We start from the raw sequence: 15,870 nt of genomic DNA, 5'->3' as shown, positions 1-15,870 counted from the left end.
GTAATAAGGCTTACAAAGGCATTGGTAACTATAAATGGACTTTTCTTGTCAATGGATGGGATTCGCTTCACGTTTCTTCAGCTAAATATCTAATTATAATCTGTTTCAACAAAAACTGTAAAAAAATTAAACTTAAAATCAATAATGAGATTATAAAACCATTTAAAGCGAGTAATAAGGTTTTACAAAGGCATTGGTGACTATAAATAGACTTTTCTTGTCAATGGATGGGATTCGCTTCACGTTTCCCGAGGAAAACATCCACTTATAATCTGTTTTAACAAAAAATGTAAAAAAATTAAACTTAAAATCAATAATGAGATTATAAAACCATTTAAAGCGAGAAATAAGGCTTACAAAGGCATTGGTGACTATAAATGGACTTTTCTTGTCAATGGATGGGATTCTCTTAACGTTTCTTGAGCTAAACATCTAATTAGAATATGTTTTAACAAAAAATGTAAAAAAATTAAACTTAAAATCAATAATGAGATTATAAAACCATTTAAAGCGAGTAATAAGGCTTACAAAGGCATTGGTAACTATAAATGGACTTTTCTTGTCAATGGATGGGATTCGCTTCACGTTTCTTCAGCTAAATATCTAATTATAATCTGTTTCAACAAAAAATGTAAAAAAATTAAACTTAAAATCAATAATGAGATTATAAAACCATTTAAAGCGAGTAATAAGGCTTACAAAGGCATTGGTGACTATAAATGGACTTTTCTTGTCAATGGATGGGATTCGCTTAACGTTTCTTGAGCTAAACATCTAATTATAATCTGTTTTAACAAAAAATGTAAAAAAATTAAACTTAAAATCAATAATGAGATTATAAAACCATTTAAAGCGAGTAATAAGGCTTACAAAGGCATTGGTAACTATAAATGGACTTTTCTTGTCAATGGATGGGATTCGCTTCACGTTTCTTGAGCTAAATATCTAATTATAATCTGTTTCAACAAAAAATGTAAAAAAATTATACTTAAAATCAATAATGAGATTATAAAACCATTTAAAGCGAGTAATAAGGCTTACAAAGGCATTGGTGACTATAAATGGACTTTTCTTGTCAATGGATGGGATTCGATTAACGTTTCTTGAGCTAAACATCTAATTATAATCTGTTTTAACAAAAAATGTAAAAAAATTAAACTTAAAATCAATAATGAGATTATAAAACCATTTAAAGCGAGTAATAAGGCTTACAAAGGCATTGGTAACTATAAATGGACTTTTCTTGTCAATGGATGGGATTCGCTTCACGTTTCTTGAGCTAAATATCTAATTATAATCTGTTTCAACAAAAAATGTAAAAAAATTATACTTAAAATCAATAATGAGATTATAAAACCATTTAAAGCGAGTAATAAGGTTTTACAAAGGCATTGGTGACTATAAATAGACTTTTCTTGTCAATGGATGGGATTCGCTTCACGTTTCCTGAGGAAAACATCCACTTATAATCTGTTTTAACAAAAAATGTAAAAAAATTAAACTTAAAATCAATAATGAGATTATAAAACCATTTAAAGCGAGAAATAAGGCTTACAAAGGCATTGGTGACTATAAATGGACTTTTCTTGTCAATGGATGGGATTCTCTTAACGTTTCTTGAGCTAAACATCTAATTATAATATGTTTTAACAAAAAATGTAAAAAAATTAAACTTAAAATCAATAATGAGATTATAAAACCATTTAAAGCGAGTAATAAGGCTTACAAAGGCATTGGTAACTATAAATGGACTTTTCTTGTCAATGGATGGGATTCGCTTCACGTTTCTTGAGCTAAATATCTAATTATAATCTGTTTCAACAAAAAATGTAAAAAAATTATACTTAAAATCAATAATGAGATTATAAAACCATTTAAAGCGAGTAATAAGGTTTTACAAAGGCATTGGTGACTATAAATAGACTTTTCTTGTCAATGGATGGGATTCGCTTCACGTTTCCCGAGGAAAACATCCACTTATAATCTGTTTTAACAAAAAATGTAAAAAAATTAAACTTAAAATCAATAATGAGATTATAAAACCATTTAAAGCGAGAAATAAGGCTTACAAAGGCATTGGTGACTATAAATGGACTTTTCTTGTCAATGGATGGGATTCTCTTAACGTTTCTTGAGCTAAACATCCAATTATAATATGTTTTAACAAAAAATGTAAAAAAATTAAACTTAAAATCAATAATGAGATTATAAAACCATTTAAAGCGAGTAATAAGGCTTACAAAGGCATTGGTAACTATAAATGGACTTTTCTTGTCAATGGATGGGATTCGCTTCACATTTCTTCAGCTAAATATCTAATTATAATCTGTTTCAACAAAAAATGTAAAAAAATTAAACTTAAAATCGATAATGAGATTATAAAACCATTTAAAGCGACTAATAAGGCTTACAAAGGCATTTATGACTATAAATGGACTTTTCTTGTCAATGGATGGGATTCGCTTAACGTTTCTTGAGCTAAACATCTAATTATAATATGTTTTAACAAAAAATGTAAAAAAATTAAACTTAAAATCAATAATGAGATTATAAAACCATTTAAAGCGAGTAATAAGGCTTACAAAGGCATTGGTAACTATAAATGGACTTTTCTTGTCAATGGATGGGATTCGCTTCACGTTTCTTCAGCTAAATATCTAATTATAATCTGTTTCAACAAAAAATGTAAAAAAATTAAACTTAAAATCAATAATGAGATTATAAAACCATTTAAAGCGAGTAATAAGGCTTACAAAGGCATTGGTGACTATAAATGGACTTTTCTTGTCAATGGATGGGATTCGCTTAACGTTTCTTGAGCTAAACATCTAATTATAATCTGTTTTAACAAAAAATGTAAAAAAATTAAACTTAAAATCAATAATGAGATTATAAAACCATTTAAAGCGAGTAATAAGGCTTACAAAGGCATTGGTAACTATAAATGGACTTTTCTTGTCAATGGATGGGATTCGCTTCACGTTTCTTGAGCTAAATATCTAATTATAATCTGTGTCAACAAAAAATGTAAAAAAATTAAACTTAAAATCAATAATGAGATTATAAAACCATTTAAAGCGAGTAATAAGGCTTACAAAGGCATTGGTGACTGTAAATGGACTTTTCTTGTCAATGGATGGGATTCGCTTTATGTTTCTTGAGCTAAACATCTAATTATAATCTGTTTTAACAAAAAATGTAAAAAAATTAAACTTAAAATCAATAATGAGATTATAAAACCATTTAAAGCGAGTAACACTGCTTACAAAGGCATTGGTGACTATAATTGGACTTTTCTTGTCAATGGATGGGATTCTCTTAACGTTTCTTGAGCTAAACATCTAATTATAATCTGTTTTAACAAAAAATGTAAAAAAATTAAACTTAAAATCAATAATGAGATTATAAAACCATTTAAAGCGAGTAATAAGGCTTACAAAGGCATTGGTAACTATAAATGGACTTTTCTTGTCAATGGATGGGATTCGCTTCACGTTTCTTGAGCTAAATATCTAATTATAATCTGTTTCAACAAAAAATGTAAAAAAATTAAACTTAAAATCAATAATGAGATTATAAAACCATTTAAAGCGAGTAATAAGGCTTACAAAGGCATTGGTGACTATAAATGGACTTTTCTTGTCAATGGATGGGATTCGCTTAACGTTTCTTGAGCTAAACATCTAATTATAATCTGTTTTAACAAAAAATGTAAAAAAATTAAACTTAAAATCAATAATGAGATTATAAAACCATTTAAAGCGAGTAATAAGGCTTACAAAGGCATTGGTAACTATAAATGGACTTTTCTTGTCAATGGATGGGATTCGCTTCACGTTTCTTGAGCTAAATATCTAATTATAATCTGTTTCAACAAAAAATGTAAAAAAATTAAACTTAAAATCAATAATGAGATTATAAAACCATTTAAAGCGAGTAATAAGGCTTACAAAGGCATTGGTGACTATAAATGGACTTTTCTTGTCAATGGATGGGATTCGCTTCACGTTTCTTGAGCTAAACATCTAATTATAATCTGTTTTAACAAAAAATATAAAAAAATTACACTTAAAATCTATAATGAGATTATAAAACCATTTAAAGCTAGTAATAAGGCTTACAAATGCATTGGTGACTATAAATGGACTTTTCTTGTCAATGGATGGGATTCGCTTCACGTTTCCCGAGGAATACATCCAATTATAATATGTTTTAACAAAAAAAGTAAAAAAATTAAAATTAAAATCAATAATGAGATTATAAAACCATTTAAAGCGAGAAATAAGGCTTACAAAGGCATTGGTGACTATAAATGGACTTTTCTTGTCAATGGATGGGATTCGCTTCACGTTTCCAGAGGAAAACATCCACTTATAATCTGTTTTAACAAAAAATGTAAAAAAATTAAACTTAAAATCAATAATGAGATTATAAAACCATTTAAAGCGAGAAATAAGGCTTACAAAGGCATTGGTGAATATAAATGGACTTTTCTTGTCAATGGATGGGATTCGCTTAACGTTTCTTGAGCTAAACATCTAATTATAATATGTTTTAACAAAAAATGTAAAAAAATTACACTTAAAAATCAATAATGAGATTATAAAACAATTTAAAGCTAGTAATAAGGCTTACAAAGGCATTGGTGACTATAAATGGACTTTTCTTGTCAATGGATGGGATTCGCTTAACGTTTCTTGAGCTAAACATCTAATTATAATCTGTTTTAACAAAAAATGTAAAAAAATTAAACTTAAAATCAATAATGAGATTATAAAACCATTTAAAGCGAGAAATAAGGCTTACAAAGGCATTGGTGACTATAAATGGACTTTTCTTGTCAATGGATGGGATTCGCTTAACGTTTCTTGAGCTAAACATCTAATTATAATATGTTTTAACAAAAAACGTAAAAAAATTACACTTAAAATCAATAATGAGATTATAAAACAATTTAAAGCTAGTAATAAGGCTTACAAAGGCATTGGTGACTGTAAATGGACTTTTCTTGTCAATGGATGGGATTCGCTTAACGTTTCTTGAGCTAAACATCTAATTATAATCTGTTTTAACAAAAAATGTAAAAAAATTAAACTTAAAATCAATAATGAGATTATAAAACCATTTAAAGCGAGTAATAAGGTTTTACAAAGGCATTGGTGACTATAAATAGACTTTTCTTGTCAATGGATGGGATTCGCTTCACGTTTCCCGAGGAAAACATCCACTTATAATCTGTTTTAACAAAAAATGTAAAAAAATTAAACTTAAAATCAATAATGAGATTATAAAACCATTTAAAGCGAGAAATAAGGCTTACAAAGGCATTGGTGACTATAAATGGACTTTTCTTGTCAATGGATGGGATTCGCTTAACGTTTCTTGAGCTAAACATCTAATTATAATATGTTTTAACAAAAAACGTAAAAAAATTACACTTAAAATCAATAATGAGATTATAAAACAATTTAAAGCTAGTAATAAGGCTTACAAAGGCATTGGTGACTATAAATGGACTTTTCTTGTCAATGGATGGGATTCGCTTAACGTTTCTTGAGCTAAACATCTAATTATAATCTGTTTTAACAAAAAATGTAAAAAAATTAAACTTAAAATCAATAATGAGATTATAAAACCATTTAAAGCGAGAAATAAGGCTTACAAAGGCATTGGTGACTATAAATGGACTTTTCTTGTCAATGGATGGGATTCGCTTAACGTTTCTTGAGCTAAACATCTAATTATAATATGTTTTAACAAAAAACGTAAAAAAATTACACTTAAAATCAATAATGAGATTATAAAACAATTTAAAGCTAGTAATAAGGCTTACAAAGGCATTGGTGACTATAAATGGACTTTTCTTGTCAATGGATGGGATTCGCTTAACGTTTCTTGAGCTAAACATCTAATTATAATCTGTTTTAACAAAAAATGTAAAAAAATTAAACTTAAAATCAATAATGAGATTATAAAACCATTTAAAGCGAGTAATAAGGTTTTACAAAGGCATTGGTGACTATAAATAGACTTTTCTTGTCAATGGATGGGATTCGCTTCACGTTTCCCGAGGAAAACATCCACTTATAATCTGTTTTAACAAAAAATGTAAAAAAATTAAACTTAAAATCAATAATGAGATTATAAAACCATTTAAAGCGAGAAATAAGGCTTACAAAGGCATTGGTGACTATAAATGGACTTTTCTTGTCAATGGATGGGATTCGCTTAACGTTTCTTGAGCTAAACATCTAATTATAATATGTTTTAACAAAAAACGTAAAAAAATTACACTTAAAATCAATAATGAGATTATAAAACAATTTAAAGCTAGTAATAAGGCTTACAAAGGCATTGGTGACTATAAATGGACTTTTCTTGTCAATGGATGGGATTCGCTTAACGTTTCTTGAGCTAAACATCTAATTATAATCTGTTTTAACAAAAAATGTAAAAAAATTAAACTTAAAATCAATAATGAGATTATAAAACCATTTAAAGCGAGTAATAAGGTTTTACAAAGGCATTGGTGACTATAAATAGACTTTTCTTGTCAATGGATGGGATTCGCTTCACGTTTCCCGAGGAAAACATCCACTTATAATCTGTTTTAACAAAAAATGTAAAAAAATTAAACTTAAAATCAATAATGAGATTATAAAACCATTTAAAGCGAGAAATAAGGCTTACAAAGGCATTGGTGACTATAAATGGACTTTTCTTGTCAATGGATGGGATTCGCTTAACGTTTCTTGAGCTAAACATCTAATTATAATCTGTTTTAACAAAAAAATGTAAAAAAATTACACTTAAAATCAATAATGAGATTATAAAACCATTTAAAGCGAGAAATAAGGCTTACAAAGGCATTGGTGAATATAAATGGACTTTTCTTGTCAATGGATGGGATTCGCTTAACGTTTCTTGAGCTAAACATCTAATTATAATATGTTTTAACAAAAAATGTAAAAAAATTACACTTAAAATCAATAATGAGATTATAAAACAATTTAAAGCTAGTAATAAGGCTTACAAAGGCATTGGTGACTATAAATGGACTTTTCTTGTCAATGGATGGGATTCGCTTAACGTTTCTTGAGCTAAACATCTAATTATAATCTGTTTTAACAAAAAATGTAAAAAAATTAAACTTAAAATCAATAATGAGATTATAAAACCATTTAAAGCGAGTAATAAGGTTTACAAAGGCATTGGTGACTATAAATGGACTTTTCTTGTCAATGGATGGGATTCGCTTCACGTTTCCCGAGGAAAACATCCACTTATAATCTGTTTTAACAAAAAATGTAAAAAAATTAAACTTAAAATCAATAATGAGATTATAAAACCATTTAATGCGAGAAATAAGGCTTACAAAGGCATTGGTGACTATAAATGGACTTTTCTTGTCAATGGATGGGATTCGCTTAACGTTTCTTGAGCTAAACATCTAATTATAATATGTTTTAACAAAAAACGTAAAAAAATTACACTTAAAATCAATAATGAGATTATAAAACAATTTAAAGCTAGTAATAAGGCTTACAAAGGCATTGTTGACTATAAATGGACTTTTCTTGTCAATGGATGGGATTCGCTTAACATTTCTTGAGCTAAACATCTAATTATAATCTGTTTTAGCAAAAAATGTAAAAAAATTACACTTAAAATCAATAATGAGATTATAAAACCATTTAAAGCGAGTAATAAGGTTTTACAAAGGCATTGGTGACTATAAATAGACTTTTCTTGTCAATGGATGGGATTCGCTTCACGTTTCCCGAGGAAAACATCCACTTATAATCTGTTTTAACAAAAAATGTAAAAAAATTAAACTTAAAATCAATAATGAGATTATAAAACCATTTAAAGCGAGAAATAAGGCTTACAAAGGCATTGGTGACTATAAATGGACTTTTCTTGTCAATGGATGGGATTCGCTTAACGTTTCTTGAGCTAAACATCTAATTATAATCTGTTTTAACAAAAAATGTAAAAAAATTACACTTAAAATCAATAATGAGATTATAAAACCATTTAAAGCGAGTAATAAGGCTTACAAAGGCATTGGTGACTATAAATGGACTTTTCTTGTCAATGGATGGGATTCTCTTAAAGTTTCTTGAGCTAAACATCTAATTATAATCTGTTTTAACAAAAAATGTAAAAAAATTAAACTTAAAATCAATAATGAGATTATAAAACCATTTAAAGCGAGTAATAAGGCTTACAAAGGCATTGGTAACTATAAATGGACTTTTCTTGTCAATGGATGGGATTCGCTTCACGTTTCTTGAGCTAAATATCTAATTATAATCTGTTTCAACAAAAAATGTAAAAAAATTAAACTTAAAATCAATAATGAGATTATAAAACCATTTAAAGCGAGTAATAAGGCTTACAAAGGCATTGGTGACTATAAATGGACTTTTCTTGTCAATGGATGGGATTCGCTTAACATTTCTTGAGCTAAACATCTAATTATAATCTGTTTTAACAAAAAATGTAAAACAATTAAACTTAAAATCAATAATGACATTATAAAACCATTTAAAGCGAGTAATAAGGCTTACAAAGGCATTGGTGACTATAAATGGACTTTTCTTGTCAATGGATGGGATTCACTTAACATTTCTTGAGCTAAACATCTAATTATAATCTGTTTTAACAAAAAATGTAAAAAAATTACACTTAAAATCAATAATGAGATTATAAAACCATTTAAAGCTAGTAATAAGGCTTACAAAGGCATTGGTGACTATAAATGGACTTTTCTTGTCAATGGATGGGATTCGCTTCACGTTTCCCGAGGAATACATCCAATTATAATATGTTTTAACAAAAAATGTAAAAAAATTAAACTTAAAATCAATAATGAGATTATAAAACCATTTAAAGCGAGTAATAAGGCTTACAAAGGCACTGGTGACTATAAATGGACTTTTCTTGTTAATGGATGGGATTCGCTTCACGTTTCTTGAGCTAAACATCTAATTATAATCTGTTTTCTCAAAAAATGTAAAAAAATTAAACTTAAAATCAATAATGAGATTATAAAACCATTTAGAGCGAGTAATAAGGCTTACAAAGGCATTGGTGACTATAAATGGACTTTTCTTGTCAATGGATGGGATTCGCTTCACGTTTCCCGAGAAAAACATCCAATTATAATCTATTTTAACAAAAAATGTAAAAAAATTAAACTTAAAATCAATAATGAGATTATAAAACCATTTAAAGCAAGTAATGAGGCTTACAAAGGCATTGGTATATATATATGGACTTTTCTTGTCAATGGATGGGATTCGCTTCACGTTTCCCGAGAAAAACATCCAATTATAATCTATTTTAACAAAAAATGCAAAAAAATTAAACTTAAAATCAATAATGAGATTATAAAACCATTTAAAGCGAGTAATGAGGCTTACAAAGGCATTGGTGACTATAAATGGACTTTCTTGTCAATGGATGGGATTCGCTTCACGTTTCTTGAGCTAAACATCTAATTATAATCTGTTTTAACAAAAAATGTAAAAAAATTAAACTTAAAATCAATAATGGGATTATAAAACCATTTAAAGCGAGTAATAAGGCTTACAAAGGCATTGGTGACTATAAATGGACTTTTCTTGTCAATGGATGGGATTCGCTTCACGTTTCTCGAGAAAAACATCCAATTATAATCTATTTTAACAAAAAATGTAAAAAAATTAAAATTAAAATCAATAATGAGATTATAAAACCATTTAAAGCGAGTAATAAGGCTTACAAAGGCATTGGTGACTATAAATGGACTTTTCTTGTCAATGGATGGGATTCGCTTCACGTGTCTTGAGCTAAACATCTAATTATAATTTGTTTTATCAAAAAATGTAAAAAAATTAAACTTAAAATCAATAATGAGATTATAAAACCATTTAAAGCGAGTAATACGGCTGACAAAGGCATTGGTGATTATAAATGGACTTTTCTTGTCAATAGATGGGATTCGCTTCACGTTTCCCGAGGAAAACATCCAATTATAATCTGTTTTAACAAAAAATGTAAAAAAATTAAACTTAAAATCAATAATGAGATTATAAAACCATTGAAAGCGAGTAATAAGGCTTACAAAGGCATTGGTGACTATAAATGGACTTTTCTCATTAATGGATGGGATTCGCTTCACGTTTCCCGAGGGAAACATCCAATTATAATCTGTTTTAAGAAAAAATTCAAAAAAATTAAACTTAAAATCAATAATGAGATTATAAAACCATTTAAAGCGAGTAATAAGGCTTACAAAGGCATTGGTGACTATAAATGGACTTTTCTTGTCAATGGATGGGATTCGCTTAACATTTCTTGAGCTAAACATCTAATTATAATTTTTTTTAACAAAAAATGTAAAAAAATTACACTTAAAATCAATAATGAGATTATAAAACAATTCAAAGCTAGTAATAAGGCTTACAAAGGCATTGGTGACTATAAATGGACTTTTCTTGTCAATGGATGGGATTCGCTTCACCTTTCTTGAGCTAAACATTTAATTATAATCTGTTTTATCAAAAAATGTAAAGAAATTAAACTTAAAATCAATAATGAGATTATAAAACCATTTAAAGCGAGTAATAAGGCTTACAAAGGCATTGGTGACTATAAATGGACTTTTCTTGTCAATCGATGGGATTCGCTTCACGTTTCTCGAGAAAAACATCCAATTATAATCTATTTTAACAAAAAATGTAAAAAAATTAAACTTAAAATCAATAATGAGATTATAAAACCATTTAAAGCGAGTAATGAGGCTTACAAAGGCATTGGTGACTATAAATGGACTTTTCTTGTCAATGGATGGGATTCGCTTCACATTTCTTGAGCTAAACATCTAATTATAATCTGTTTTATCAAAAAATGTAAAAAAATTAAACTTAAAATCAATAATGAGATTATAAAACCATTTAAAGCGAGTAATAAGGCTTACAAAGGCATTGGTGACTATAAATGGACTTTTCTTGTCAATGGATGGGATTCGCTTCACGTTTCCCGAGAAAAACATCCAATTATAATCTATTTTAACAAAAAATGTAAAACAATTAAACTTAAAATCAATAACGAGATTATAAAACCATTTAAAGCAAGTAATGAGGCTTACAAAGGCATTGGTGACTATAAATGGACTTTTCTTGTCAATGGATGGGATTCGCTTCACGTTTCCCGAGAAAAACATCCAATTATAATCTATTTTAACAAAAAATGCAAAAAAATTAAACTTAAAATCAATAATGAGATTATAAAACCATTTAAAGCGAGTAATAAGGCTTACAAAGGCATTGGTGACTATAAATGGACTTTTCTTGTCAATAGATGGGATTCGCTTCACCTTTCTTGAGCTAAACATCTAATTATAATCTGTTTTATCAAAAAATGTAAAAAAATTAAACTTAAAATCAATAATGAGATTATAAAACCATTTAAAGCGAGTAATAAGGCTTACAAAGGCATTGGTGACTATAAATGGACTTTTCTTGTCAATCGATGGGATTCGCTTCACGTTTCTCGAGAAAAACATCCAATTATAATCTATTTTAACAAAAAATGTAAAAACATTAAACTTAAAATCAATAATGAGATTATAAAACCATTTAAAGCGAGTAATGAGGCTTACAAAGGCATTGGTGACTATAAATGGACTTTTCTTGTCAATGGATGGGATTCGCTTCACATTTCTTGAGCTAAACATCTAATTATAATCTGTTTTATCAAAAAATGTAAAAAAATTAAACTTAAAATCAATAATGAGATTATAAAACCATTTAAAGCGAGTAATAAGGCTTACAAAGGCATTGGTGACTATAAATGGACTTTTCTTGTCAATGGATGGGATTCGCTTCACGTTTCCCGAGAAAAACATCCAATTATAATCTATTTTAACAAAAAATGTAAAAAAATTAAACTTAAAATCAATAACGAGATTATAAAACCATTTAAAGCAAGTAATGAGGCTTACAAAGGCATTGGTGACTATAAATGGACTTTTCTTGTCAATGGATGGGATTCGCTTCACGTTTCCCGAGAAAAACATCCAATTATAATCTATTTTAACAAAAAATGCAAAAAAATTAAACTTAAAATCAATAATGAGATTATAAAACCATTTAAAGCGAGTAATGAGGCTTACAAAGGCATTGGTGACTATAAATGGACTTTCTTGTCAATGGATGGGATTCGCTTCACGTTTCTTGAGCTAAACATCTAATTATAATCTGTTTTAACAAAAAATGTAAAAAAATTACACTTAAAATCAATAATGAGGTTATAAAACCATTTAAAGCTAGTAATAAGGCTTACAAAGGCATTGGTGACTATAAATGGACTTTTCTTGTCAATGGATGGGATTCGCTTCACGTTTCCCGAGGAATACATCCAATTATAATCTGTTTTAATAAAAAATATAAAAAAATTAAACTTAAAATCAATAATGAGATTATAAAACCATTTAAAGCGAGTAATGAGGCTTACAAAGGCATTGGTGACTATAAATGGACTTTTCTTGTCAATGGATGGGATTCGCTTCACGTTTCTAGAGAAAAACATCCAATTATAATCTATTTTAACAAAAAATGTAAAAAAATTAAACTTAAAATCAATAATGAGATTATAAAACCATTTAAAGCGAGTAATGAGGCTTACAAAGGCATTGGTGACTATAAATGGACTTTTCTTGTCAATGGATGGGATTCGCTTCACGTTTCTTGAGCTAAACATCTAATTATAATCTGTTTTATCAAAAAATGTAAAAAAATTAAACTTAAAATCAATAATGAGATTATAAAACCATTTAAAGCGAGTAATAAGGCTTACAAAGGCATTGGTGACTATAAATGGACTTTTCTTGTCAATGGATGGGATTCGCTTCACCTTTCTTGAGCTAAACATCTAATTATAATCTGTTTTATCAAAAAATGTAAAAAAATTAAACTTAAAATCAATAATGAGATTATAAAACCATTTAAAGCGAGTAATAAGGCTTACAAAGGCATTGGTGACTATAAATGGACTTTTCTTGTCAATCGATGGGATTCGCTTCACGTTTCTCGAGAAAAACATCCAATTATAATCTATTTTAACAAAAAATGTAAAAAAATTAAACTTAAAATCAATAATGAGATTATAAAACCATTTAAAGCGAGTAATGAGGCTTACAAAGGCATTGGTGACTATAAATGGACTTTTCTTGTCAATGGATGGGATTCGCTTCACGTTTCTTGAGCTAAACATCTAATTATAATCTGTTTTATCAAAAAATGTAAAAAAATTAAACTTAAAATCAATAATGAGATTATAAAACCATTTAAAGCGAGTAATAAGGCTTACAAAGGCATTGGTGACTATAAATGGACTTTTCTTGTCAATGGATGGGATTCGCTTCACGTTTCCCGAGAAAAACATCCAATTATAATCTATTTTAACAAAAAATGTAAAAAAATTAATCTTAAAATCAATAATGAGATTATAAAACCATTTAAAGCAAGTAATGAGGCTTACAAAGGCATTGGTGACTATAAATGGACTTTTCTTGTCAATGGATGGGATTCGCTTCACGTTTCTTGAGCTAAACATCTAATTATAATCTGTTTTATCAAAAAATGTAAAAAAATTAAACTTAAAATCAATAATGAGATTATAAAACCATTTAAAGCGAGTAATAAGGCTTACAAAGGCATTGGTGACTATAAATGGACTTTTCTTGTCAATGGATGGGATTCGCTTCACGTTTTCCGAGAAAAACATCCAATTATAATCTATTTTAACAAAAAATGTAAAAAAATTAAACTTAAAATCAATAATGAGATTATAAAACCATTTAAAGCAAGTAATGAGGCTTAGAAAGGCATTGGTGACTATAAATGGACTTTTCTTGTCAATGGATGGGATTCGCTTCACGTTTCCCGAGAAAAACATCCAATTATAATCTATTTTAACAAAAAATGCAAAAAAATTAAACTTAAAATCAATAATGAGATTATAAAACCATTTAAAGCGAGTAATGAGGCTTACAAAGGCATTGGTGACTATAAATGGACTTTCTTGTCAATGGATGGGATTCGCTTCACGTTTCTTGAGCTAAACATCTAATTATAATCTGTTTTAACAAAAAATGTAAAAAAATTAAACTTAAAATCAATAATGGGATTATAAAACCATTTAAAGCGAGTAATAAGGCTCACAAAGGCATTGGTGACTATAAATGGACTTTTCTTGTCAATGGATGGGATTCGCTTCACGTTTCCCGAGAAAAACATCCAATTATAATCTATTTTAACAAAAAATGTAAAAAAATTAAAATTAAAATCAATAATGAGATTATAAAACCATTTAAAGCGAGTAATAAGGCTTACAAAGGCATTGGTGACTATAAATGGACTTTTCTTGTCAATGGATGGGATTCGCTTCACGTTTCTTGAGCTAAACATCTAATTATAATCTGTTTTAACAAAAAATGTAAAAAAATTACACTTAAAATCAATAATGAGGTTATAAAACCATTTAAAGCTAGTAATAAGGCTTACAAAGGCATTGGTGACTATGAATGGACTTTTCTTGTCAATGGATGGGATTCGCTTCACGTTTCCCGAGGAATACATCCAATTATAATCTGTTTTAATAAAAAATGTAAAAAAATTAAACTTAAAATCAATAATGAGATTATAAAACCATTTAAAGCGAGTAATAGGGCTTACAAAGGCATTGGTGACTATAAATGGACTTTTCTTGTCAATGGATGGGATTCGCTTCACGTTTCTTGAGCTAAACATCTAATTATAATTTGTTTTATCAAAAAATGTAAAAAAATTAAACTTAAAATCAATAATGAGATTATAAAACCGTTGAAAGCGAGTAATACGGCTGACAAAGGTATTGGTGATTATAAATGGACTTTTCTTGTCAATAGATGGGATTCGCTTCACGTTTCCCGAGGAAAACATCCAATTATAATCTGTTTTAACAAAAAATGTAAAGAAATTAAACTTAAAATCAATAATGAGATTATAAAACCATTGAAAGCGAGTAATAAGGCTTACAAAGGCATTGGTGACTATAAATGGACTTTTCTTGTCAATGGATGGGATTCGCTTAACATTTCTTGAGCTAAACATCTAATTATAATCTGTTTTAACAAAAAATGTAAAAAAATTACACTTAAAATCAATAATGAGATTATAAAACAATTTAAAGCTAGTAATAACGCTTACAAAGCCATTGGTGACTATAAATGGACTTTTCTTGTCAATGGATGGGAGTCGCTTCACGTTTCCCGAGGAATACATCCAATTATAATATGTTTTAACATAAAATGTAAAAAAATTAAAATTAAAATCAATAATGAGATTATAAAACCATTTAAAGCGAGTAATAAGGCTTACAAAGGCACTGGTGACTATAAATGGACTTTTCTTGTCAATGGATGGGATTCGCTTCACCTTTCTTGAGCTAAACATCTAATTATAATCTGTTTTATCAAAAAATGTAAAAAAATTAAACTTAAAATCAATAATGAGATTATAAAACCATTTAAAGCGAGTAATAAGGCTTACAAAGGCATTGGTGACTTTAAATGGACTTTTCTTGTCAATCGATGGGATTCGCTTCACGTTTCTCGAGAAAAACATCCAATTATAATCTATTTTAACAAAAAAATGTAAAAAAATTAAACTTAAAATCAATAATGAGATTATAAAACCATTTAAAGCGAGTAATGAGGCTTACAAAGGCATTGGCGACTATAAATGGACTTTTCTTGTCAATGGATGGGATTCGCTTCACGTTTCTCGAGCTAAAAATCCAATTATAATCTATTTTAACAAAAAATGTAAAAAAATTAAA

This window comes from Theobroma cacao, chromosome 10 (assembly GCF_053813885.1).
Source record: "Theobroma cacao isolate CCN51 chromosome 10, ASM5381388v1, whole genome shotgun sequence".
In the NCBI taxonomy this organism is placed as follows: domain Eukaryota; kingdom Viridiplantae; phylum Streptophyta; class Magnoliopsida; order Malvales; family Malvaceae; genus Theobroma; species Theobroma cacao.
Note: the sequence above shows the minus strand (reverse complement) of the source record.